Source organism: Polyodon spathula, chromosome 24 (genome assembly GCF_017654505.1).
Source record: "Polyodon spathula isolate WHYD16114869_AA chromosome 24, ASM1765450v1, whole genome shotgun sequence".
NCBI lineage: Eukaryota > Metazoa > Chordata > Actinopteri > Acipenseriformes > Polyodontidae > Polyodon > Polyodon spathula.
This window is the reverse complement of record NC_054557.1, coordinates 2,363,184-2,376,894: the sequence shown is the minus strand read 5'-3', so window position 1 is coordinate 2,376,894 and position 13,711 is coordinate 2,363,184. Positions and strand designations below refer to the sequence as shown.

Sequence of the window (13,711 nt, the reverse complement as noted above, 5' to 3'; positions counted from 1 at the left end):
GCCTAACCTTTATTTTTCTTCTTTTGAGAATATCAATAAATATAATAATAATTTGGATTAGGTTTTTTTTTTTTTTTTTTTTTTTTGTCTTATAACAAATATACATTTATGATTGATTTGAAATACTTAAACATACATAATATTAATTGTTACTATAATTTCATCATGAATCTAAGGAAAATTAAGCCAGAATCGCTAGTTTGTATTATTGGTATAGGAAGTTTACAGTGGTTAATTAATATTGATCTATGGTAATGCATGCTTAAATAATAACTTGTGAGGATACTGTGATATATATATAACCATCTAGACATATAGAACGTATTTATGCATGAAAAACTCTAATATAATGAATAACTTTGATACGGATCTGAATTTACCCATATTGAGCGAGGGGGCGGCAAATACAATTGATGCAGATTTTAATTTAGAAGATCACTGTACAAAGCCAATATTGCATTCAATTTAAAAAAAAAAGATATCAGGGTGAAACACCACCGATATCATTGCTTAACATAGAAATGAAACTAACAGAAAAATGAAAATAAAATCCTTGTCAACAGGTTGAAGTCTTATATCTCAAGCACAGTACAGGCTGACTAACAGGCTTCATACCTAATATTATAACCTGCGCCACTTGTTTCATATTCTTTACTCTAAACACTCTGATGACACACATGCTGCTGTGGTGGCATTAGACTCTGTGAAAGCATTCGACCAAATTGTGTGGCTGTTTTAGAAGTGTTTGGATTTGGCCCTTTATTTATCGACTGGATTAAGATAATTTATGCACAGCCTATGACATCTGTTATTACAATTCAAAATATTCTCCCCCATTTCAGTTATTTAGAGGGACTAGACAGGGATATCCCTTTTCATCATTCCTGTTTGCCTTACCAGTGTGCCAAACCACTGGCTATGAGTATCCGACAATATCCTAACATAGCACCCATAATCATTAAAGAAAAAAAAAAAACAACTCAAACAAAATTTGGAATATTGGAAGACTCTGCCAATCTCTCTGATTGGGCATATAAATGCAATTAAGATGGTCTCATTGCCTAGATTTCTGCATATTTTTCAACGCCTTCCTATTTTTTACCACAAAGATTTTTTCCATTTTTTTTTTTAAGTCTTACTGACTGATTATGCCATTATTATGGGAAAATAAGACCTCCGAGATTCCTAAGAAACAGCTCTGTAAACACAAGGCTATGGGTGGTTTTGGACTTCCATATTTTAAGTTTTACTACTGGGCAGCTAATCTGAATATTCTGTCCTATTGGAAGAATTGATATTTAGATAACCTTAACAGCAGGACTCCCTCCTGCTTAGTAATGGAATCAGCGTGTTGCAACCAGATTTCTCTCCCTGTTGCTTAATGCCCTAATCAAAATACCTAAATCGTGTATGGAAATAATTTCATAATTAACATAATTCTCTTCAAATTTGGAAACAAATTAAAACACACTTAAAGGTCCCTGACATATCTATTTACAGTCCAATATGGTTTAATATTGCTTTTTTTCCTGCAAGAAGAAATGCTGTTTTTACCAAGTGGTGGGAAACAGTAATAGTTACCTTAAACAATTTGTGAATTAATGGTCATTTTGCATCATTTGAGCAGCTGCAGGAAGAGTATGGCTTGCTGGCTTTGCATTTCTTTCTCTATCTGCAGGTCAGAGATTTCACTAGGACTAATCTGCCCCAGTTAAAAAATAAACCACCTCATCCAGAGCTTGATGAGTTTATGGCAATCAACCCAATGCGAACAGATCAATATCCAGTTTTCTAATGTGTTGCATAAGCAAATCAAGTCACCATCAGACTTAATTAAACAAACACAGGAGAAGGAGCTTGGCTTGCAGATTTAATTTGATACATGGGATGATTGTCTCAGAAACATTCACAAATGCTCAGTCAGTGCTAAACATGACTTAATTCAGTTTAAGTTTGTACATAGACTTCATTACTCCAAAGCCATAAGATCCATCTTACTCCATAAGATCTTTCCAATGGTTTCACCAGTGTGTGAATGTGTAAAGTAGGGGAGGGTACATTAACACACCCCTTTTGGACATGCCCTAAAGTCCATATATTTTGGACTAATATATTTGATTGTTATGCTGAGATATTTAATAAAAAATGGGATCCTGACCCTTTCATAGACAAAAAAAAAGAATCCTACGATTTTGGAAATCAGAGTTAATTCCAATTTATGACATGTGGATAAGGGATGTGGTCGGTGCATTGTATATGGAAGGGTCCAGTTTATTACGCTTAATAAGATAGGGACATTTACAAAGTATGGTAGCCCATGTTAAACTATTTAACTGAAGAGGTAAGGCACTAATAGCGTAGGTTAGGCCATACTTCACTAGAATGGATGTAACTTTGCCACTATGTTAGACTCATTGTCTAGTGGACTTGCCTGAGCTATAATCTGTATATTTATCTAGAATACCTGCTTGTAGCAAGGCGTTGGGAAAGCCCTGCTATTTAAATGTGCCAAAAAAAAAAAAAAAAAAAAAAAAAAACTTGAGAGAGAGAGAGAGAGAAATTCAAAAATACACACAATCTAGGATCAGTGAAAGCAATTGCTCAGCCTGACCTAAAGTATTTATTTGCTCTGTGAGTGTTTATTTTTGTTAAATCTTTTATTTTATTTTTGTTGTTAAAATAAAATAAACGGCGCACCACACGTCTCTTTGAACTGCAGTTACCTGGTTTGTTTTCTGTTCCTCATTCTGGCCTGATGTCACCATTCAGCCATTTTTGGTCACACGTGGTGTTAAGGTGGGATCACCAGCACCTCCTGGACGCAGGCCAGAAGAGGTACTGCAGAAGGGTACTGCAGTTTTTCGATTTTTTTTTTTGTTTTATTACATATACAGTGAGGAAGAAGAGGATGGAAGGGAAAAGGAGGATCTGGAGGAAGCAGCAACAGCAGCTGCAGTGGGACGAGTGGTGCACTAGTTGTGAGGAGTTTGGGCACACAGTGGCTGTCTGCCCCTCCCAAAATCTGGGAGAGGTGTTGGCTGCTCAAATGAGCCAGGACCAGGCACCCTGGAGAAGCCAGAAGAGCCGCTGCCCTCACACAAAAGCAGAGGTGAGGAGGAGGCAGAGTGAAAGGAAGGAGCAGGAGAGAAGTGATACAGACCTGGAGTGGGAGAAGCCCAAGAGGGAGGAGCCCGAATGTCCTGTACCTGAGTGGGAGGAGCCTGACTGTCCTGTTCCTCAGTGGGAGGAGCCCAAACATCCTGCTACTGAGTGGGAGGTGCCCGAATGTCCACAGTCGGTGCATCCACAGACCATCCACACACCAGCATGCCTGCTGTTTTCCCCACTGCGGCCAGGAGGGGAGTATCCCCTGCCGCCTTCGTCACCACAAGGGGAGAAGCCCCTGCCACCTTCGCCACCAGAAGGGGAGGAGCCCCTACCGCATTTGCCGACAATTTCACCATCGCCCGGGGATTACAGTTAACCATTGTCCGGGGATGCCTGCCTAGCACCGCCCAGGGATGCCTGCCTAGCACTACTCAAGCATCGCCTGGGGCTGCCTGCTGCTCCACGTCGCCTGGGGCTGCCTGCTGCTCTGCATTGCCTGTGGCTGCCTGTGTCTCCTTTTTATCCCCTAGGGTTGCCAAGGGTCTCGTTTCCCCTGGGGTTGCCCAGGGTCCTGCTTTGCGTGGGGGTGCCGAAGGTCTCGCATCACTTGGGGTTGTCTATCTCTCCTTTGCTTATCCTAGGGTTGCTGCCAGTCTTGCTACACCGGGGGCGGCTGAGGGCTCTGCTTCACCTGGGGTTGCTGAGAGCTCCTCTTCGTCTGGGGTTGCTGAGGGCTGTGCTTCGCTTGGGGTCGCTGTCGGCTCTGCTTCGCCTGGGGTCGCTGCCTGGCTTGGGTCGCCTGGGGCTGCTGCCTGGCTTGCGTCGCCTGGGGCTGCTGCCTGGTTTCCGTCCCTCTGGATCGCTGTTGGTCATTCTTTGCCTGGTGTCGCTGCTAGTCCTGCAGGACCGCAGGAAGCACCGGGGCTGACGCCTCAGAAAAGGGGGCTGCAAAGTATTGCAGTATGACCGGACGCCCACCAGAGGGCACTGCCGGCCATGAAGAGGGGGAAGGTCAAGAGACCAGTTTCCCCTACTACAGTCCAGCTGGATCCCCGGAAGAGGGAGTTTCCAGTCAGGAAGACACTGGGGAGGAAGACCTCCCACATGGCCACCCCCATGGATTATTCCAGACCCCTCTTCCGGGACTTTGAGACTGAGGGGGGAGGTGGCCATGCTTTGCACAAGGGGTGGGGGTGGGGGTATATGTAGCAGGGCAGCAGGAAAGTCCTGCTATTTAAATTTGTTTATTTATTTTTAGTATGGGGCCTCCCCTCCGTGCTGTGTTATTTTGTACTTGTGTTTTATGATTTATTAGGTGTAACTATGACGGCGAAAGTCGTGTTAGTCTTGGGGATTTTTAATTAATGGTGTAGCCACGTTAGTTTTTTTTTAATTATTTGGACATGTCCTGGCAGAGGCAAGGGAGTAACTTGTCCTCTGCCAGGAATGATTAAAAACCTTGTGCAGAAGGTGGCCATCAAATTAAATGATTAATTTGTTACTAAGTTGGGAGATGGTCACCTGTATATAAACCTGCAGCTCTCTACGCTCTGGGTGGTCTGTTCAGAGGTGGAACAAGCGCGGAGAGAGAGAGAGAGAGAGAAATTGAAAAATACACACAATTTAGGATCAGTGAAAGCGATTCCCCAGCCTGACCTGGAGTATTTATTTTCTTTGTGTTCGAGACTTTGTTTTTGTTTACCTGTTTCATTTGCTCTGTGACCATTTATTTTTGTTAAATCTTTTATTTTTGTTGTTAAAATAAAATAAATGGTGCACCACACATCTCTTTGAACTGCAGTTACCTGGTTTGTTTTCTGTTCCTCATTCTTCCTCATCACCACTCAACCATTTCCTTGTTGTCAATACACCACACACAGTTCTGTTTGCATTGAGGACATTACTAAATTGTACTTTATTATTATTATTATTATTATTATTATTATTATTATTATTATTATTATTATTATTATTATTATTGTTTGTATTCTATTTTATTGTATTTATTTATATAATGTACTTCAGTGCCTTTAATGGTTCTAGTTCTGAACGTGATATGCATTTGCTTTTTCAAGATTATCTCATCTTAATGTAATATTATTTGGTTTTAGCTGTTGTAACCTTAATTATGTCATGCTGAACAATAGTGTAATGTGCCTGTGCTGGTTAAGACAAAATCAAATAAATATAAATAAAAAATAAAAATACATAAAAAAAAAATAAAAAAAACTTAGGTGTGGTATAGCCAGACATATATTTTTACCACCATAAATACAAAAGAGGGGCAGGAATTTGGTAGTCCACCATTTATTTACTGCATAGGTTTGTGGCAGTGTGCCTATTTTGTATAATATGTTGCGTGTGGTGTGTTAATGTTGGTGTACTATAGGTATTGGTGCATGGGATATAAATGGGTCTGTGTAGCAAGACTGATTTAAAATATATAGTTGTATTTAGACACAGGGATTGCATAATCACTTCACGTGCAGATAAAGTATGTGAACACAGGACTGCACAAATTAGTTCACATGCTGTGATTCAAGTGAATAATTAATTAGTAATTGAATCCCAGCACAACAGTATAGAAGCACTCATGCGGGTTGTGTGTTTGAGAATGGATATTAACGGGTGTGGACAGGAGGGTAAAGAATAAGAAAAGAAATAACAGTTAAGCATGCTGGCTTTTAAAGCCATAGCGTCATTTTCTGTTACAAAGTGTTTTTGTCTGTTTAAACTTTTTATTTGCAATAAACCGGCACAAGCAAGCACATTCACCATTTCACCTTGCAGTACTGTGTGTTTCTTCTAGGTCTGACGTCATCCACCAGCCAGCTTGCCACAGTGTTATGTGACTCTCCCATCTTGCTTAGACAGGAAACTGGCTCTGTTTAATGTGCTGATGAGAATCGAAGAAGCTGTGTGTAGCATTTAAATGACTCAAGGATCCGGCTCTGAAAAATGTTACTTTATTCCGCAATGTCAGGTGCCAAGGTTATTGTCGTCAGAGTGGCTTGGGATAAGCACTAGAACAAAGCTGTCAGAGCAGCACTGGAATGTGTGGATTAAGTGCCCACTTTGGCACAGGGAGACAATGCTGCAGTGTTGGGAATGGAGTGATTCAATATTCTTAGTTTGTTTTAAATAAGAATAATAAACTTTCACACCTGCAAAAAAAAAAAAAAAAAAAAAAAAAAAAGTTTAAATATGGGGAAATGCTCAATTACGCTAAACCCTCATCTGCCCTTTATCATTTCTAAAAAAGCTTGACTGCTTTCAGCACTATACTCCCCCCCCTCCACCCCTCACTTGCTGACAACTCAGAGCTCCATCACTTTCCATGTGTTTCCATCACGATTGTTGTGCTTTTTTTCATATGCATGAGTTTTAGCACATAAGAAAAAATTTACTGGAAACATACAGCTATTGCCACATATTTTACCAGGGCATAATCCCCAAACTGCTATCAGCTTTCTAAGAGCTGGTGCATTTATCTGAACTTTACTTTACTGCAACTATCCTCTTGTGTTCGTATGTAGTAAACTGTTAACATGAGCATTTTCTTGTAGATTATAATATGTGTAAAATACAAATCTAATTTGTAAGTAGTAGCAATTCTAGTGCAAAATCAACCAAACAAAAACATTAAGATGCAACAGTGCTTAAAAAGAACAGTGTGGACGTTTCTTTTCTAAAACAAAACATGTTCCACAGGTTTTAACCAGTAATTGCACACAGGAAAGATATGCAACCTATGTTGGGAAGGGCATGGGTGTGTATAGCAAAAGTAATGTTCAGGCGTCAAATCTATGTTGTGTTTGTGTCATGGGTACATGATTTATAATCACAGTTTGTCATTTACAAACAAACACACCCATTATATATTAGAACAGAGAAGACAGGCACTCAGCACCTGTGATACTTTACAAGACAGGAGCACTGCTGATGGGATTCTTTCCAAAGAATATGAAGATGTTTTTCAAAAGAGGAGGTTAGTAAAATATTTTTCAGTTAATTCTTTAAAGCAATTATTCTTCTATTCCTATCAAATGTTATTTTACAATGAACATGTCTGGTGATATCTCCAAATTAACCATTTTATCACAGAAAACGGAATAAATGCTAAAATTCACCCTATGCAGTTATCTGTGTAGGCTATATTTAGGGGTTCAACTTGTAAGTGTTCTAGCCCCGACAAAATAACAAATTAAAAGATTCCTTCAAACAATCTTGTAATCTTGTCATTTAAAAAAGGTTATTTTTTATGATTTTAAAATGTAAGCATAATTACAAATTGAAGTTTCTAAATGTCTTGTTTTATATTTAAAACATTTTCACACAGTTTCCCCCTACTTGTTGTGTATTTGTACAAACTATACTTACATTTATTTTGTATTTCAAAACTGGTAAACAGCTTGTTTGTAAATAAGTTTATATATATATATATATATATATATATTATATATATATATATATATATATATATATATATATACACACACAGACACAGACACAGACAGCACTCCAGATAAACTGTATAAAGGGTGTTTTATGCATTGAAAAACTATCAATCATGTATGATATTCAAATGTAATTGGTATGAATACATATAGCAATTTTGACTTTGCATGTTATCAGCTCTTGTACTTCCTTGGTTCCCGGTGTCTCAATAGTCAATTGTGAATATACTGCATGCGATAGTTACAGAATGCCAGGACAGCTAATTGTAGCCTGCCTGGGAATTGCCATAAAAATGTGACCAATAAGTCTGGGTTTTCAATACAAAAATCAATTTAACAAAAATGTTTATGACTACTGATTAAGCAACTGGATTCTTGATTTTGGATACTGGATTTCTCAGCAATGTTTTAGTCCCCCTAAACCTCTACCAATGTACTTATCTACCAACTGCATTTTTGGAGGGTAAATCTATGAAATAAATACAATATACTGTGTTGGGATGCTTTATATTGCTATAGCAAGGCACTGTATGACTCTGTGTACCATTGTTCACCTTGATTGTTTCATGGTCATTCATTGTATGACAATGAATTGTTGTGTTGTTGGACCATGCTCTTAAACAATGAAACAGCCATGGTCAAAATCACTTTTTCTCCATTTGGTTCTCACGTATGTCACCATGTATTATAACTAGGCTTGCTACTTTTTTTGATTCTAATCGGTAAAGCTCGATAAATGTTGAATTCCCCCAAAATACCGACTGACATAAATTTCTATACGATAAACGTTGGTACAACCACTCATTATTTTTTTCTTACCAAAATTATAATTTAGAAATAATCTCTAGTTTGTGTAGTTTTTATATTTGCTGCCTCTCCAGTCTCTGTTCAGCTGTGAATGGCTAGGGGTCGCTGTCTGTCAACTCAGTGGCTACTGTAGTTTCACCGTCTGTCACATCATCCTATTCTGACAGATCTCATTGACTGAAGCAGCGCTAGAATGCTCTCTGATTTTCAATCATCAAGCCTGCACTGACTGTGCACTTTCATTTGCCAGCTACAGCAACTGTCATTCAAAGTGGCTATTTTGAATTTAGCGGGTTAGTACAACACCCTTAACGATGGCTGAAGCAGTCTGTGGCAGGACGAAGCAGGCCCATCTGCCATGCCTTCAGTGACTCCAGCTCTGCTCTGCTGTGACCAAACGTTATTTCAACTAGAATGTTGGTAACCATGGCTTTGTTGGGTGTTGAATATGATAAAGGTTTTTTTTTAAAGGAGACGTTTCTCAGTGGCATAAAAAGTCTGGTGGTTTTTTTTAAACATAAAGGTCGATTTCACGCATTCTCTGCTTCGACTGAAAAATAAAGATACAAAAAAACCCAGTAATTTCTTCAAAAAATAAACGCTGATATTAATCGTCGATTTGGCAAAAAAAAAAAAAAAATTGAATAGTAGCAAGCCTAATTATAACAAGTACATAAAAACTGTACATATAAGGCTGCAATTGTATCTTGGTTTTCTGGTGACAAATAAAATCATTTATGAATAGCCTTATTGTGTACATTGGGTGAACATTATTATTATTATTTAATAATAATAATAATAATAATAATAATAACACTATGTAACACAATTTTTGTTCCTGGGTAGTAAGTGTTATTTCCTAATTGCTTATGCCTCAAAAGTATAGAAAATGGCTATTATTCCCCACAAACTTTGCTTTTGTGACCAGGACAGTGATATTTCAAAATATCACTATTTCCAATGGGAAAATGGGCAAATGTGTGTCTTTTCGTTCACATAAAGGCAGAAAAAAACAACATATTTCCCATTGAAAATAGTGATATTTTGAAATTTCACTGTCCTGGTCACAAAAGCAAAGTTTGTGGAGAATAATAGCCATTTTCTATACTTTTGAGGCATAAGCAATTAGGAAATAATACTTACTACCCAGGAACAAATTTATTATTATTTTTTTGTTACCCAGTGTAATAATAATAATAATCATGATGTACACCCAATGTGCACAATATATTATATATTATATCAAGGGATTCTGGTGACATATAAATGATGTATCAATGAATACTGCTGCAGTGTGGGCTTCTGCAATAAAAAGTTAATCCATAACTATAAGAAGCTATCCTGACATCTAAAGGTTTTGGATAATGCCTTCTTAAGTGTAGTAGGCTGTTTCTTTATGTTTTTTTTTTTCCCGAAGCAATGGTGATAAAGTAACTCCCTGAATATGCATAATGTATAATAACAATGATCACATGTATTATATTATCAAAACAATCTGAAGTGGTGAAACATGAAGAACAAAACCTCCTCATGCATTTTGGTGGTATGATGAAATTCTTACAGTCCGTTCAATCAGCGTGCTGATGATAGCTTACAAGCTGTGGGGCTAATTACGTTAATGTGCGTTAATCAATCAATCACATTTCTTTTGTAAAGCGCCTTTCATGCCAAGGCATCCCAAAGCGCTTCCCATTACAAATAAATATACCATACAATAATATAATATAATATAAAATATTATAATATAATATATATACAATAACATCAGAAAACATTTTTAAATACATGGGATAATAAATAAATAAATAAATAAATAAATAAAATGCATATTATCAAAATTCTAAAATAGGCCATACCAATCTACAAACAGGCCTCTGCATAAAGTGTTTTAAGCTTTGATTTAAATGCATTTATTGGGTCAGCTTTACAGATTTCAATTGGAAGAGTGTTCCATAATACAGGTGCATAGTGAATAAAGGCTCTTCCACCACAGGAGATACATTTTATCATTGTATTCACCAGGAGCCCAGCATCAGCAGATCCCAACTGGCGTTACAGTAGTCCAGACGGGATGAAAGAAACGCATGAATTAAAATTTCAACATCAGATTCTGCAAGATACAAACAGACTTGAGATATACAGTATTCTGCAAATTATAATAAGCAGACTTCACTACAGTTGAAATGTGATGCTGTAAACTAAGATAATATATCAAATAAGACTCCAAGCTTGGGGGGGGGGGGGGGGGGGGGGGCTGCCAAAGAACATTGGTTGTGGGATTATTATTTAATGCTGTTTTAGAGCCAATTAAAATAAATTCAGTTTTATTTGCCTTTAACTGCAAAACATTTTTGACACTCAAGCCCCTATTTGGCAAGGCAAGTTGATAGTCTGGAGTTTATATTTACATCATCTGAACTCATTTAAAAATAAATCTGGGTGTCATCGGAGTGGACATTAAAACCATGTTGTCTGATCACATTATCCAGCAGTAGAATATACAAATTAAAAAAGTAAAGGACTAAGAACAGAGCGATGTGGGACCCCAGAAACTACAAGAGAATCAACTGATTTTGATCCTCCAAAGGACACAAATTGATGGCGGGAGGTTAAGTAGGACCGCAGTCTGGAGAGTGCTGTGCCAGTAATGCCACTAGTTTTCTCAAGGCGATCAAGAAGAATTGTGTGATCAATGGTGTCAAATGCAGCAGATATTTCCAAAAAGACAATCCCTGATAACAGCCCCTCATCTGCATTCAAAAGGATGTCATTAACACCTTTTATGAGTGCAGACTCTGTACTATGTTGTTTCTGAAAGCTAGATTGAATTTTTTCAAAGGGGTTATTAGCAGAGAGATATGCAGACAACTGAACAACAACAACAACCTTTTCCAAGACTTTTGCAAGGAAAGGTAAATTAGAAATGGGACAATAATTAGACATCAGGATCCAGTACTGGCTTTACAATTGCCAACTTTAAATTTGATGGAACAGTCCCAGTTTTTATGGAGAGATTCACAATATTACAAATCACAGGAGCAAGCGTATCTGCACAATGACGGACAATATTAATTGGCCAAGGATCAAGAGAACACGAAATATTGAATCAAATTGAATGAATACTATATGACCATATACCATATATACCATGCTATATGATCATACCATATTAGATCACCGACTAAACACAGACAATCGATTATTATCTGTTAAATAATCTGAATATTCGTTCATCATAATCATTTTATTTAATGACGTGTATAAGATAGAGGAATTACAATGAACACACAAAAGACAACAACCTCAACCACAAGAAGCTAGGAATATTGTAGCAGTTCATTAGATAATAATATTAATGGTACAGAAAGGCAAGCCTTAGAAAATCATCGTGAGATAGAAGTTCACATACACACCAATGCAGCACCAGTAAACACTTATCTCTTGAATGTATGTGCTTCTATATATGTCGTTTCTAAATAATGCATTTAAACTACAGTACAAGTGGAATCATATGGCTTTCCTAACATCCAGTACAGGTTCAGCATTTCATTCTAACACAGTACAGTCACTTCTCTGACCCAATCTCTCAGTCCAGGCTCCGCGGATCTGCTAGCAGGGGATGACGTCACTGCTTACAGTTCCCTTAGCTCCACTACAGACAGTCGCTCTGGGCCCTAGTCATAAAATTACTTGCCGACTGCCGTAAAAAAAAAAAAAAAAAATCGTTTAAAACTACCGAAAGTCGTCCATAATGCTATTCATAAAATGATCTGATCAAACGGGTGACTGTTGCAAAGCACTTTATGAATGTGCACACCGTCGTTCAAGAACAAAAATCCGCCTCTTTTTGATGACTGCTTCACATCATTTTAACAACTTCATGACGTGTGGAATAGGCATGTCATTTAAACGGGTTATATAGGTCATACATGTTGAACTTCACATACCGGTATTTCACAAATTCACTTTAATTAGGTTCTCTTACAAGTTTATTTATTGTAAGAATGATATTTGTACATGATCTGTACACACTTTTCTTTTCCCCTTTATTCTTGATTAACAGTTGGAACGTCAGCAAACACAATGGGGCTGGAAACAATAGCAATACTTTTACTTATAGCAGGTAAGCCTAATGTCTTTGTCCTGTCGACATATATTTTCAAAAGTTAATAAAATTTGTTAGGTAAGCGCCCTAACATTTCATAACACTGTACGTGTTTATTTTACACCTTTCTTTTTAAATGTTGGTCATATATATTTACAATAATGTAAGTTAACCATTTCTGTACCTAACAAACCCCACATGAATATTAATTTCTGTGTAATAAAAACAAAATGTCAACAAAACATATCAATGTGTATCTGTAGGGTCTGAATACATTAACCTTTATTTAGTTTGCAATGGACACTTATTAAGTAAAGACGTTCGAGGTTTTTGTATACAAAAACAAGAAGGGTTTCAAGAGGTTAAAGCTTAAATAACTGGCTTATTTGATGCTGTAAAATGCTGCAAAACAACTACCAGTAATAGACTATTTATTTATATTCATGCTGTGTGTACTAAAATGTAAATTGTATAGCATAATCAAATACATCTTTACAACTTACAATACATGTTTTGTGCACTTCTAAAAAGTTTTTTTTTTTTTTTTTTTATCATATTCAGGGTTAGAAAATAATATATTTTTAAAAATGGTAGTAATATTTAAATTTTTTTTTGAATTACAGCTTCCAGTATAGCCCAGTCTGAAAATACAACCACTACAGCCCCGACTACAACCACAAGCACTGCAGCCCCGACTACAACCACAACCACTGTGGCACCCACTACAACCACAACCACTGCAGCCCCAACTACAACCACAACCACTGCAGCCCCAACTACAACTACAGTAGCTCCCACTACAACCACAACCACTGCAGCACCGACTATAACCACAACAGCTCCCACTACAACCACTGCAGCCCCGACTATAACCACAACCACTCCAACCCCCACTACAACCACAAATACTGCAGCCACCACTACATCCACAACCACTACAGCCCCAACTACAACAACCACTACAGCCCCTAGTACAACCACAACCACTACAGCCCCAACTACAACAACCACTACAGCCCCTAGTACAACCACAACCACTACAGCCCCAACTACAACAACCACTACAGCCCCTAGTACAACCACAACCACTACAGCCCCAACTACAACAACCACTACAGCCCCTAGTACAACCACAACCACTACAGCCCCAACTACAACAACCACTACAGCCCCTAGTACAACCACAACCACTACAGCCCCAACTACAACTACTGCTGCAACCACTACATCCACA

General features: G+C 37.8%; 1 long non-coding RNA gene across 1 annotated transcript; it reads left to right on the top strand.

Moving 5' to 3' along the window:
* The first annotated feature begins 6,988 nt into the window (after window positions 1-6,988).
* Window positions 6,989-13,469, top strand: LOC121299235. Its single transcript, XR_005947376.1, has 3 exons — window positions 6,989-7,096; window positions 12,436-12,495; window positions 13,101-13,469. It is a non-coding gene; the product is annotated as an uncharacterized LOC121299235 (long non-coding RNA).
* The last annotated feature ends 242 nt before the right edge of the window (window positions 13,470-13,711 follow it).